This window comes from Salminus brasiliensis, chromosome 10 (assembly GCF_030463535.1).
Source record: "Salminus brasiliensis chromosome 10, fSalBra1.hap2, whole genome shotgun sequence".
NCBI lineage: Eukaryota > Metazoa > Chordata > Actinopteri > Characiformes > Bryconidae > Salminus > Salminus brasiliensis.
Genome location: NC_132887.1, coordinates 5,089,435 through 5,102,495, shown reverse-complemented (window position 1 = coordinate 5,102,495; position 13,061 = coordinate 5,089,435). Strand labels below are relative to the sequence as shown.

Sequence of the window (13,061 nt, the reverse complement as noted above, 5' to 3'; positions counted from 1 at the left end):
TAATGGAGTAACTGTTTCTGCTGTCCAGAAAGAAGGCCTCCCCTAGATTTTGGAGGAGCTTTGCTGTGGGGATTGGATTGCATTTAGTGACAAGAGTGATATTAGAGAGGTCAGGATGTTGGGTGGGCACTCATCCCCAAATCCTCAACTCATCCTAAAAGTATTGGATGGAGCTCCACCATCCATCATTCCAGAGAACACAGTTCGTCCACTGCTCTACAGCACAATGGGTTAGAGGGGCTTTATACCCCTCTAGTCCATGCCTGGCATTAGGCAGCATGGTGCCAATAGGTTCATGTTCTACAAGGACAAGACAAGCTGTATGTGTGCATTTGCACATCGTATTTGGACAGGCTAAATGCAATAACACAAGTGTTCATCTACAAAGACTTTTATAGTTATAGTCATATGCATTATTATTATTTACTAAAATATCTACTGAAGCAATGTAAACACACTTACTCAAACTAATTATTGAATATTGTCTACAGTGTTAGATACTATTGGTACAGTACAGAGCTTTGCAATACTATTACTGTATATAGTATGTAGAATTACTTTAGAATAATGCACAGAGTATTGTACTAAACTATTAGTACAGAATGCTCTGCAGTGTACAATTCGTTTTGCAGGCATGTACCACGCCATTAGCATATTGTCGCTGTCCAGCAAAAGCCTGGCAACTTTACAGGAGGAAGTAAACTACCTTCTAAATTTTAAAATATTTTATTCCAAGCCATTTTGGAGCATTTCTATTGGTCCATTCATCACAATGTTGATTCAATGTAAAGAATAACTAGCAGATTCCCATTATGTCAAAAAGTGAAACACAGCAAAATTGAGGATTGGAGATGCAGGGTTTTTGCATAACGGCAAATAATATATGACAGTGTGGGAGGAGACTGTATGACTTTAGAGAGGGAATTCTGAGAACTGCGAGTTCAGGTGGCGTCTGCTTTGAGCTAGAAGGCCAGACCCCCTCTGATGAGTGGAGCTAGGTGTGAGAGATATGACTAAGTTAAAGGGACATGTTGTCATGTAGAATTGGAAACTTATAGAACATTCGAAGAGAAGGGGTTTCAGGCATGTCCCTTTTTACAAACTCCAGTTATTTCATAACTCCATAAATGGCGTTAGGTGGCTTTATCCAGAGAAACTTAAAGTTTATTAAAATCACAGAAGTGTGAGGAGTCCTTCTAGTATGTTGGGCTTGCCCAGACAGGGGAGCGAACCCTAGCCTGCCATGAGGAGGATAAGAATGTTAGCCACTATGCTATACCAATACTATTTTAACTATTATGGTACTGTTAATACTATAGTTGCACTCTAATTTATTGAACCCCTATTGCAAATTAGCTGTTTCAACCAATCAGACAAGACCGATTTAAATATCTCAACACAAATATGTAATATAACAAGTGCATTCTCCAAATTCCACCAAATTACCACATTTAATGATGACTGCAGTATTAGAAATATTCATCCCCTTTCATGACCAGCATGTTTAGTACCTAGTAGAGCAGCCTTCTGCAGTTCTTACCTGCTGCAAGCGGGACGCCTAGCCAGGCACCAGCTTCTGGCAGCATTCCTGAGAAATCTTTACCCATTCCTCATGGGCATTGTCCTCCAGTTCACTAATACTGTAGTGTTTGCTGCTACAGCCACCTTCCTCCAATCCCACCAAAGATTTCCTACAGGGTTCAAGTCAGGCGGCTATGATGACCACTACAGAATCTTCCAGGACTTTCTCTGAAACCAAGCCTCGGTGGACTTTGAGGGATGCTTGGGATAATCATCCTGTTGGAAGGCCTAATGATACATAAGGTTCAGCCTCCTCACAAAAGGCATGGCGTTATTGTCTTGGATTTCGCTGCAGGTTTCCAGTGCCAGAGGAAGCGAAGCAGCCCCAGAGTATCACCGAGCCACTGCCATGTTTCACTGTAGGTAGGGGGTTCTTTTCAGGGTAGGCTTCATTCTTTCTCCTCCAGACGTATATACTGCTGATCCATAGGCCCAAAAAGTTCTAGTTCTGTTATATCGCCCTACAGAGCAGAATCCCAACACTTCTGTTAAGCGATGAAACAACCCTGGAACTTTTCAGGTATGTTTTTTGGGTGTGTTGTATACTTTATAATAAAGCCGACCTGCTGGAAGACTGACTGCTGGGGTCCCCTCTACCTGCGTCAGACCAGCTACCACCCCCCAGTCCAACCACCAGGCTCCCCCACCAACTGCACACCCTCCTACCACTGCTACCTGCCTAATGACCATATTAAAACCTAAATGGACTCTTAACTATCTGCCACTATTAATATTTCCAGTATTACCTATCATTACTCTCACTACTCTGACATCACTGCCACATATTAAGTTCTACTACACCATGATTATTATATTATGATTATGAATATGTTGCGCACCTCAGCAGATCAACAGTTAAGGTGGTTTGGTGACTTTTAGTAATAATTTATTAATAGTTCTGATCAGAGGGGGATAAATGGGTCCTCCCTGTGAGTCTTCGTTTCTCCCAAGTTTCTTCCTCCAGCTCTGAGGGAATTTTTTCTTGCCACTGTGGCCTTCGACAGCTCACTGGGGGTCTTAGATTTTCATGTCTTCTTATGTTGTTGATTCCTTGTCTTTTTACTAATTACTGATTGTGTAAAGCTGCTTAACACCAGTTCTAAAAAGCGCTATATAAATACATTTGATGTTGATATAATGTACACTGTGTACATAATTCTGCATGAATGGACTAATAGAAATGCTAAAAACTCTTAATTTACATTGACGTCCATTCAAAGTTTAGAACATTTTTGCCTTTTCCTGTAAAGTCACCATTTTGGAGCTACATGTTTTCTATACTATATTATTAGTAATATGTACCTGACGTGACCTAAAGTACTGCACTGTACTATACTGTACTGTTCTAGGCTATATTATTAGTATATTATAGTAGGTCAGTCAAAATCCTTTTAAAAGTATGTGATCTGTCTCAGAGTTAAAAACGGATAAGCACCCTTAAGAGTTGGGCTTTGGGATAGCTGTGCTAGCAAAATGTTAAAAAACTCCAGGTGTAGATTACTGGGATATCCATGATTGCAAATATTTCCAGATTTCCAACACATATGTGGAGCAATGAAATAAATCTGGAACTTTTTGGGTATGTTTTTTGGGGTGTATTGTACACTATTAATTGCAATAGTAATATACTGTATATATTAGTTTAGTTCAAATACTTTTAAAAGTGTGTCTTTCTCAGTCTGTTAAGAGTTAAGATATCCTTGGGATATCTGTGCTAGCAAAATTTTAAAAACTCCAAGTGTAGATCACTGGGGTATCCATGATTACAAAATCCTGAACTTGTTGGGCATTTTTTTGGAGTATTTGTACAATTAGAATAGTAATATAAGGTATATATTAGTTTAGTTGTATATATATTAGTATATATCTGTTACAATGTTAATAACGATATATTTGAAAAGATGGGCACCCTTAGGAGTCTTTATAGATTGACACTACAGTTCTTCAATAAGCACAAACGCAGTCAATGGCCTTGTAGTGTGGTGCCGAGATTGGGTTACCAGAGAGAAGAAGAGAGGGGGAGAGCTATTCCTCATGGGGCTTACAAAGCTTATCACTGAATAGCTATCTAGCTATGTAACCGCCATCTGGTGCACTAATAATCTAATTGCCTCCACATTAAGCACTGCCTGAATGCCTGAGCCAGGACACAACCTGACTCGAGTCCAAGTCAGGTGCTGCCGGGGAGGTCAGTAACCCCTCTCTCTCTCTCTCTCTCTCCCTCCCGCTGTGGCAGTTAATACATTTCCTCAATAGTTCAGTGAGGTCTGTCCAACTGGCTCCGAGCTGAGATACTTGCTTACATTTTATATGACCTCCGTGGCTGCTGCTCCTTTTCTCCTCTTCCATAATGGCTGTTTTTCAGCTCTTCAAAAGCCCAACAGACAATGCTGCGGTCACTACGAGGTCACGCCGAGGGCTTCCGAGGCACGGCTGATGCTTTTGTTTGATGATGTTGCAGTTAGTGGCCTTTCACGTTGACGTCAGTAGGAAATGAGAGCCAGATACGAACCTCTCCGTGTGCAGAGAGGGTGGAGGTGGAGTGTTTTTGGGAGTTTTTTAAGTCAATGTCATGTCAATTGTGCAATGCCATGGAGCCAGGGAGAAAAAAATGCTTGAGTTACTGTACTTTATACTGTAATTAAGTATTATCTTGTACTTAAAGTCATTAACAATCAGCATCAAACATTTAATACAAACTTCTACACCTTAATACATCCAACCAATTGCATATTGATGTAAGATGAAACCGCTCATATCTACACTAATTCAGCTCAGTACAGCACTGTCTGTTATGTGCTGCAATGCTGATGGAGATGAGAGCAGATTATACTTAATACTTAGGACTAATATCACACTACATCTGCAGTTAAAGTGTATTCTAGCATTTAAGTGTCTTTAAATTGTGGTGACATTTAAAATGAAAATGTGAAATGGGTTCAGATCAGATAAAATTGCTAATGTAGGTAATTGATTTGAATGTAAAATATTCTGTAAATGTAAAATATCTTAATTTTAAATGTAAAAAATATTTAAAATGCATTTTTGAAATTGAGGCAAGTTTATTTGTACAGCACCTTTCATGCACAGTAGTAAGACAAAGTGCTATACATAAACAGCAGTAAAGAAGCATTTAAGTATTTATTTAGATATAAAATTAAATAAAATAATATTATAATAGTCACCGCTTTCCCACTGGATAGCAGCCACAACGAAGCAAAATTTAACCCCAAGAGTAACACCAGCTAGGGCGGTGGGCGCGATGGCCAAGTGGCAAGGCGTCGGTCTTGTAAACCGAAGATCGCAGGTTCGATCCCCATTCGTGCCTTTTTCCAAGCAAAAACAAGCTTAATGGGAGCTTATCTGTGGTTGGTCTGGCGCAACAGATAACACCACTCCCTGCCAGTGAGCTGCCTCACCATGTGGGAAACTGGGGTTCGAGTCCTGGTCTGGGTGACTGTGGGTGCTGCGCTACACCAATAAGAGTCCTTGGGCAAGACTCCTAACACTGCATTGGCTCACATCTGTAATATAAGTAACCTTGTAAGTTGCTCTGGATAAAAGCGTCAGCTAAATGCAGTAAATGTTTAATCCGTGGAATTTTAAAACCTCTATGATTTGGAGTTTGTCCTGGGAATATCTATGCAACCAAAAGTTTAAAAACTCCTAGAGTTGGTCCTTGGAAAATTTACATTTATGGCATTTAACTGACGCTCTTATCCAGAGCGACTTAAAAGAAGGTTACTCGTATTACAGAGGTGGACCAACGTAGTGTTAGGAGTCTTGCCCCAGGAATCAAACCCCAGTCTCCAACATGGTGTGGTAGCTCACTGGCAGGTAGTGGTGTTATCTGTTGCGCGACACCAACCACTTATCGCTGCTAGCAAAATTTTGATACCTGCAGGAGTTGATAACGCTTAGGATAACATGTCCTTGAGTCATTTCCAGCACCCTAAGTAAGAAAGAGCAGCAAACCTGTAAGCTGTTCATGAATAAATCCTTGGGATATCAATGCTAGCATAATTTTAAAAACATCCTGGTGTTTAAAAGTTTATTTATGTGTTGTTGCTCTACTATTTTTTTTGGTAAAATTGTAAAATTGACTGACGCAGTACACACAGTTTAATTGGTTCATTGGTTCAGCTCATAATTTTAACTTGCATTAAAGATAAGGTTTAGTAACAGCAGTGTTGGATGCACCGCTGAGTTGTAAAAAAAAAAAATCTCAGAGATCCAAGAGAGGCGTCGTGAGAAAGCGCCTTCAAAGCGCTCATTATAGTTAATTTCCAGAAAAGCAATAAATCACCACATGCTGTTACTCAGTGGAAATATCTTTTTAGTTTTATTGAATGTATAATATTTTTCATTCAAGCAATAATAACAAAGCCGTGTTTATCCACCCTTTGAAGTCAGTGCCACCCTCCGGATTGCCTACACCCCCCACAGCGATGCTGCTTTTCTATCAGTGGCAATAACAAGGTGAACTGCACTGGCCGCAGAGTTCAAGACGGATATTTATTATAGGTCAACTTTTCACGGCTCCCATGTTGACCGCTATGGCTTGCCTGATTGTGGGGGGTTACAGGGGCCAGAGCTGGGGTTCAGACAAAGATAACTCCACCTGTATGTGCCTCTGTTTGCACTGAAAACAGCCCTCTCTCCCCCCCCTAAGAAAGGCTGTGGAGGCCAAGGGAGGGACGCCCGCCCGCCCGCCCTCCCTTTGTCTCCAGCCAGAGGAGGAAACAAAAATAAATGAATGGGGAAACGGTTACAGGACATTGGTCAAACATAAAGGCCAGACTCCGGAGAGGGACCGCCAAATTCATTATGTGTATGCTTGTTGCGTTTATGTACATGCCCTTTGCGCTCTCTCATATATTATGAATCATTAGGAAGTCTCCATTGGAGTCTCCATATTTCTGCTTAATAGACCATGCAGAAAATCGTTAGTGCATTAGTAGGGCAAAGCCTCACAATACTGTACACATGCAATATCCATCACATCTAAGGACTCAGCATCTATATACTTCTCAGGTTCTCTATTTCTAGCAAAAACAGGCAGCCTGAGTCCCATTACGATGTGAAATACTGAGTCTTAGAGTTCAAACTGATCTTAAAGCAGTGCACTATTAAACGTAGAAGGAATTTTTTGAAGGTTATTCGATTTGAAACTGTGGTGGAAACTCTTAGAGAGCTTTGATGAACCTTAAAAAAAGGTTTTTAGAAGAAAAAAGGCTCCTAAATTAATTCAATTCAACTGTATTGTCATTATACTAACAAAGCACACATTGCTAGGCTGATTCTCCGGGGCTGTAGTAGATTAGGGACGTGGGACAGTAGTGTAAGAACAATGGACAGAACACAAGACAAGGTACAATAGACAATAAATACAATATTGGCACTAAGGCCGAGGTGTGATTTCAGGTGCTATGCTAATGCGAAAACTGAATAAATATGTAGTATATCGATTCTACTTAATGGAAGTTAGCACTGGAGCTAGGAGGCTAACAAGTTAAGCCACGGCCAGTTAAACCACATGACTTTTACCCAGATTTTAGCCCTGATTGTCAGTCTGGCTGAGTCTGTGCTCGCTGGCTCAATTTTTGCATTTACATTTATGGCTTTTAGCTGACGCTCTTATCCAGAGCGACTTACAAGGTTACTTGTATTACAGAGGAGGGCTAACGTAGTGTTGGGAGTCTTGCCCAGGGACTCTTACTGATGTAGCACAGCATAGTCACCTAGACTGGGAATCAAACCCCAGTCTCCAACGTGGCGTGGTAGCTCACTGGCAGGTAGAGGTGTTATCTGTTGCGCCACACCAACCACACATTTTTAGCCTCCTGATGGCGTTTTAGACCAATCGGACCATATCTGACGCGTTAGATTTTTGTCTAGCTGACTCTAAGTGTAAACTATGCTGGTCAGTGACTCAAAGGGTCCCATCTGAAAGGGTCCCGTCTATAGCCAATGAAAGCTGAGCACAGAAAGGGCAGTTTTAGGCATTTTTTTAGCCATTTAATTTTACATTCTACTTGAAATGATGCAGTAACTACATTCTGGCATTAGTACATGTCCGATACTGCAGCACTGTTTAAGGTGGAATGGAAATTTGCATAATAAGCCAACATCAGTGCCAATGGAGGAGAGAATCTGTGTCTTTTAGGTAACGTGAGGTTTTGTGTTTAGTGGGTGCGTTCGGTTCGGTTCAGCAAGAGGTCCTTTTTCTGCCATATTTAAGTCTATGTGTATATGCATTATAAGCTATATGTATGTATAATGCATTATAAGCTCTGGGAACAGAAGCTTGGTCACCTTGTGTGTTTAAGGTGGTGGTAACTGTATGGAAGAGGACGGTCATACGGGTCTACCAGCAGTGGCAGAAATCCCAGTCTACAGGAAATTCTCCTCAATTTCGAGCAGAAGTGAGCAAAATGTTGGGTAAGCTGAGGTTAGGTCCTCCTGCTTTAAATATTATTGTAAAGGGAAGTGGGGCAAAGACATACTGTGGCATTAATGTGTTTGTCAAATTAGGAAGCAGTAGCACGTTGACTTAAGATTGCTACCACTGCTTTAGCAGCTGCCGGCCTCCCCCAGCATTGCTACTACGCTGGCAGTGCACCGGCCTCATCCAGCATCTCTGCTGCGGGATTAGCATCGCCAGCTGCCAGCCTAGCCTACAATCGCTATGTTCATGAGGTCCTGGGCACTTCACATCTGAGGGCAAGGCTTGAGTTCTTTACCGGACAGGGTCACATGAAAATGCTACTGGAAACAGAATAGAGGTCGTTTTCTGCCACAGAACCTTTTTCACAATAAAGAGCAGAGATTTTGGTCCCAAACTCTCCATTGTTGAAATGCCATTGCAGCTAATGGCAGTCAGGCCCAACTAGGCTTAAAGTACCAATCTTCCAGTACAGTACTTTAATACAGTACATTGCACAATTAGTCAAGTATTTCCCACCCCTGCTGACAGGAGTGAGGACGGAGGCCACATATAGAATTTTATTCCAGATATCAAAAGGACTGAGACATGCTGCTCTGTGTTGTTTGCGACAAGTGTGGAGTGTTTGTGGCTGTGGAGTGTTTATGAGTTTAGCGTTTTTGTGGCGATCTTCAAAAAAAAAACCCTACCCAGCACCGTAAATCCTGCCGAAGCTCTGCTGAACGGCGGGCAGAAAACACGCTGGCCCTCCGTCACTGCAGGCAGTGGAGAGCAGGAACAGCGTTTGAGAAGGACTTGTTTTACAACCGCTCTTGGGGCTATAAATAAGAGAGTTGGAGATGCAAAACAGACCTGAGAAAAGTGAGTCCAGATGGGGGCTGGTGGAATGGGCCGCGATGAGCCGAGATCAAAGCCCAGAGCTTTGGCTCGCTGCGGCCTCCATCGCCAGCCCCTCCGCCTTCCCTCTCACAATGCATCTTCATAACATCACGTCTCAGCAAACACTGAATCCTCTCTGTTGTCTTTTGCCCTCCTCTCCATTCGCGCTTCACACGTTTCGAAGGCCGCTCAGTTCGTTTGATGGGGAAAACAGAAACTGGAACCCGCCGCGAGACACTTTGACACGGCCCTGTTGTAATCGCTATTCGGTTACACCAACGACTGCTCTGCGGTCTACTACTTTAACACAAGACTGCTCTTGTATTCATGTGGGCTTGGCACTAAATGACCACCGACTGTTAATCAAAGCTCGCCCAGGCACCGCACACAAGAGAGGTTTGCTGGGTGTGAAAGAATCCAGCCATTAGCACATTTCTGTTTGTTTGCACTCCATCCACTTCCCAGAACTGATAGACGCTATTCCTCGCAAACGCTGGACACCTTCCAGAGCCCTGAAGAAATGCAGCTACAACAGACAACCTGCACATGAATGTTCAGCTTCACACCTCACAGAAGACCTACAGACAATCCATCCTTTTCTTTTTAAATGGAAGTGCAGACGTTAAACACACGTATCAGCCAAGAAATAAAGGAAATGCTGCATATTGTCGCTGTCCTGCGAATACTTTGCTCAAAAATCTCAAGTTTTGCTGTTTTTCACTTTATGATATCATGTGCATCTGGCAATGTGGTTGTTTTTTACATTGTGTCATAATTTCATGATAAATCGACCAATAGAAACGCTCCAAAGTGACTTGACATATAGTTTTTTACATAGAAAGTTGAGAAGGTTTTGTCCAGCTCCTGTAAAGATGCAGTTTTGGCGATACAAGAATTTTTTGGGTCACAGTAACGATATGCAAACCAGTCACATTTCCCAGCACAGTATTTTCCCTTCTTCTTATTAAATATATTTTATTGAATTTTCCCTATTTTCTCACAATTTGGCACTGCCAATAAAACCAGACTTAACACACGTCTCCTCCGATATCTGAGAAGCCAGCCAACACCAGCAGGGTCTGGTAGAGTTAATAAATACTGTTTGGGGCTGAAAGGGTTGAAGTAAGCTATGGACCTGACTATAACGGCTCACAGATCTCGTGAACTTAGTCTGTGTATCTAACTGAATCTCCACAAAGTTGGTACATTTAAGGGTACTACTTTCACATAGTGATAACAGTATCAATTCACTGTTAAATGAAAAGCTTTGACTTTTTTTCGACTAAAATTATTATTTGTATTATTTTTTATTATTACTGAGAGAGTAAAGTACCAACAAAATACCATTGAGAACCAGTATCAAATTCTAAATGTGAACGGTACCCAACCTTAATCTCTACCAGCAAAAACTATCTAAAAGTATAAATAAACCATGCTGTGGTCTAACGTGATGCTAACTTCCATTAGCGTCTATATGGATTTCTCTGTGCTTGTTGGCATCAAGCTAACAGTGTTGTTTGTTCACGTTCCCAGAGGGCTTAATGATTCCTCTGGCAGCTGCGGACCATAAGGTTTGTTCTACATGCATATTTAACTTTATATTTCACATTTTTAAAGTCGTTAAAGTAACTGTGAATATTTGGATACTGAAAAAAGCCCAGAGTTGTTCTGTGTATTCTGTATATTTGGGTCAGTATGAAGCAGCTGCAACATATCCATCGATTTAATGATAATAATTTCTGAGAAATCATTTAGAAGATTACTTACATTGATGAAATACTTTCCTGAATTGTTCATTTCCGACAGCAAATCTGATGTGTTTTTTTTTATCAATTAATATAGGGAAGATTTAAAATGATAACTATGTACGTAGATCAGAAGTAATATTTTTTCTCAATATTTCAAGTAATTTGTTACATTTACAGCATTTAGCTGACGCTCTTATCCAGAGCGACTTACAAGGTTACTCGTATTACAGAGGTGGGCCAATGCAGTGTTAGGAGTCTTGCCCAAGGACTCTTATTGGTGTAGCGCAGCATAATCACCCAGACCAGAAATCGAACCCCAGTCTCCCACATGGTGAGGTAGCTCACTGGCAGGTAGTGGTGTTATCTGCTGCGCCACACCAATCAAAAAATTTGGAAACAACTAGAATTTTAATTAATTCATTTTTTTTATGATGGACAATATAATGCATCTATTTAGAAGACCTACATACAATCCATCCTTTTTTTTATGGAAGTGCAGACGTTAAACACACGTATCAGCTAAGAAACAAAGGAAATACTGCATATTGTCGCTGTCCTGCAAATACTTTGCTCAAAAATCTCAAGTTTTGATGGTTGTTCTTTTTTTTATGACATTGTGTCATAATTTCATGATAAATGGACCAATAGAAACGCTCCAAAGTGACATGAAATACAATCTTTTACATAGAAAGTTAAGAAGGTTCTTCTGTAAAGATGCAGTTTTGGCGATACAAGAATTTTTTGGGTCACAGTAACGATATGCAAACCAGTGAAATTTCCCAGCACAGTATTTTCCCTTCCATTCTTCTTCTTTTTAAAAATATTTTATTGAATTTTCCCTATTTTCTCACAATTTGGCACTGCCAATAAAACCAGACTTAACACACGTCTCCTCTGATACCTGAGAAGCCAGCCAACACCAGCAGGGTCTGGTAGAGTTAATAAATACTGTTTGGGGCTGAAAGAGATCTGGTATTGTTTTCTGACTCACTCCGAATCATTTTTGAAATATTATAAATTCTAAAAATGACTTTTTAAAATTATTCTGGATGCTATACATCCATTAGAATCATCACTGATTCATATACTGCTTTTATTTCTCTAAAAAAAAGCTCTAAAAAAATAGTTAGAAAGATTGTTTGACTCACAGACTGAAATTATGTCGAAATTAATTGCGATAAAATTTCATGGTGAGATCAAATAAAGTTCATGTACGCAAACTCTACTCTATTCAAACTAATCTGAATGGAAATGTGGAACGTACGAACAATCACACGTCTGTTTGAGTGCGTGTACATACCTTGTCTTATTGTTTCTGTTAAATGCTTAAGGCCTCTCTCTCTCTCAGGCTAATCCCTGAGCAGTCGGGCATCATTACTAATTCATCAGCAGTGAGGTCAGAGAGGAGGGGGGCCTGCTGGACATCTGTAGGGGGGGGGTGGATTGACGGCTGTGTCTAAAGCCCCTAATGATAGCACATTATTAATTCAGAGGGGAACGGGGCTGGGAATGGGCCGAGCAGGCCGGCCAAGCACATGCAGAGCTCATTTACTTCTACGGAAAAGATGAGGAATCACCTGAAGATGAGAGTGAAGTCCAGGGGAAGTAACACAAGCAACAGAGAGTTTTGGCTTCAGAGGTTTCAAACAGGGTTGTGTAGTTCCAGCATTCTGACTGTCAGTCAGATAGACGTCCGCAGTGTTCGCCACTTTAAGCCCTGTGGAAGCTCTGCTCTGTGGAGATCTGCAACCCTAGGATAATTTAGCAGAAACCCCAACACTCGCTAAAACAGATGTGCCAAGAAGGTTCTTTGGAGTGATGTGCCTCTCAGTGGATGGTTATTTACATAACCACTCTTGGTAATAAGGGGCGTGAGAGTGAAGAGCCTTACTAAATCTTGAAGAACCCCCTCGCAAGTACCTTACTTGATGATCCTTTGCGAATTTTAAAGGCTTTTCATGCCCAAAACTCTCATTTTCGAAGAACCAAAGTATACAGTTATAGACTGTGGACCATCTGTTGCCACATGTTGTGTTAGTCATCCTGAAGCCTTTCCTTAACAGCCAGTTTCTGACCACAGAGCTGCTCTTGGCTGAATATTCTTGGACAACTTTCAACCACAACGTTCTGAAGTGCTTAGATGACCAACTACTCAGATACTATCTGATCAACGGTGGCTCTGTGGTCAGAATCTGACGAATGATGAATAAGGTAGAGGGGACTGACACAGTGTGGTGCAACAGATGGGCTGTAATCTGTAACCGTATAGTTTATCCACATAGTTGACCAATGAGAAAGGAAGCGGCCAGTGAGCACAGGGTTGTGATGATGTTGCTTACCTTCAAGTCAACAGCTCTTAATTTCAAGGCCATCAAAACCTATCTCACCTTGAAGTTCAAGTCTGGTAC

The 13,061-nt window shown here is 41.2% G+C and overlaps 1 non-coding gene across 1 annotated transcript; it reads left to right on the top strand.

Moving 5' to 3' along the window:
- The first annotated feature begins 4,837 nt into the window (after nt 1–4,837).
- trnat-ugu (transfer RNA threonine (anticodon UGU)) lies at nt 4,838–4,909 on the top strand. Its single transcript has one exon. It is a non-coding gene; the product is annotated as a tRNA-Thr (tRNA).
- Nucleotides 4,910–13,061: the final 8,152 nt, after the last annotated feature.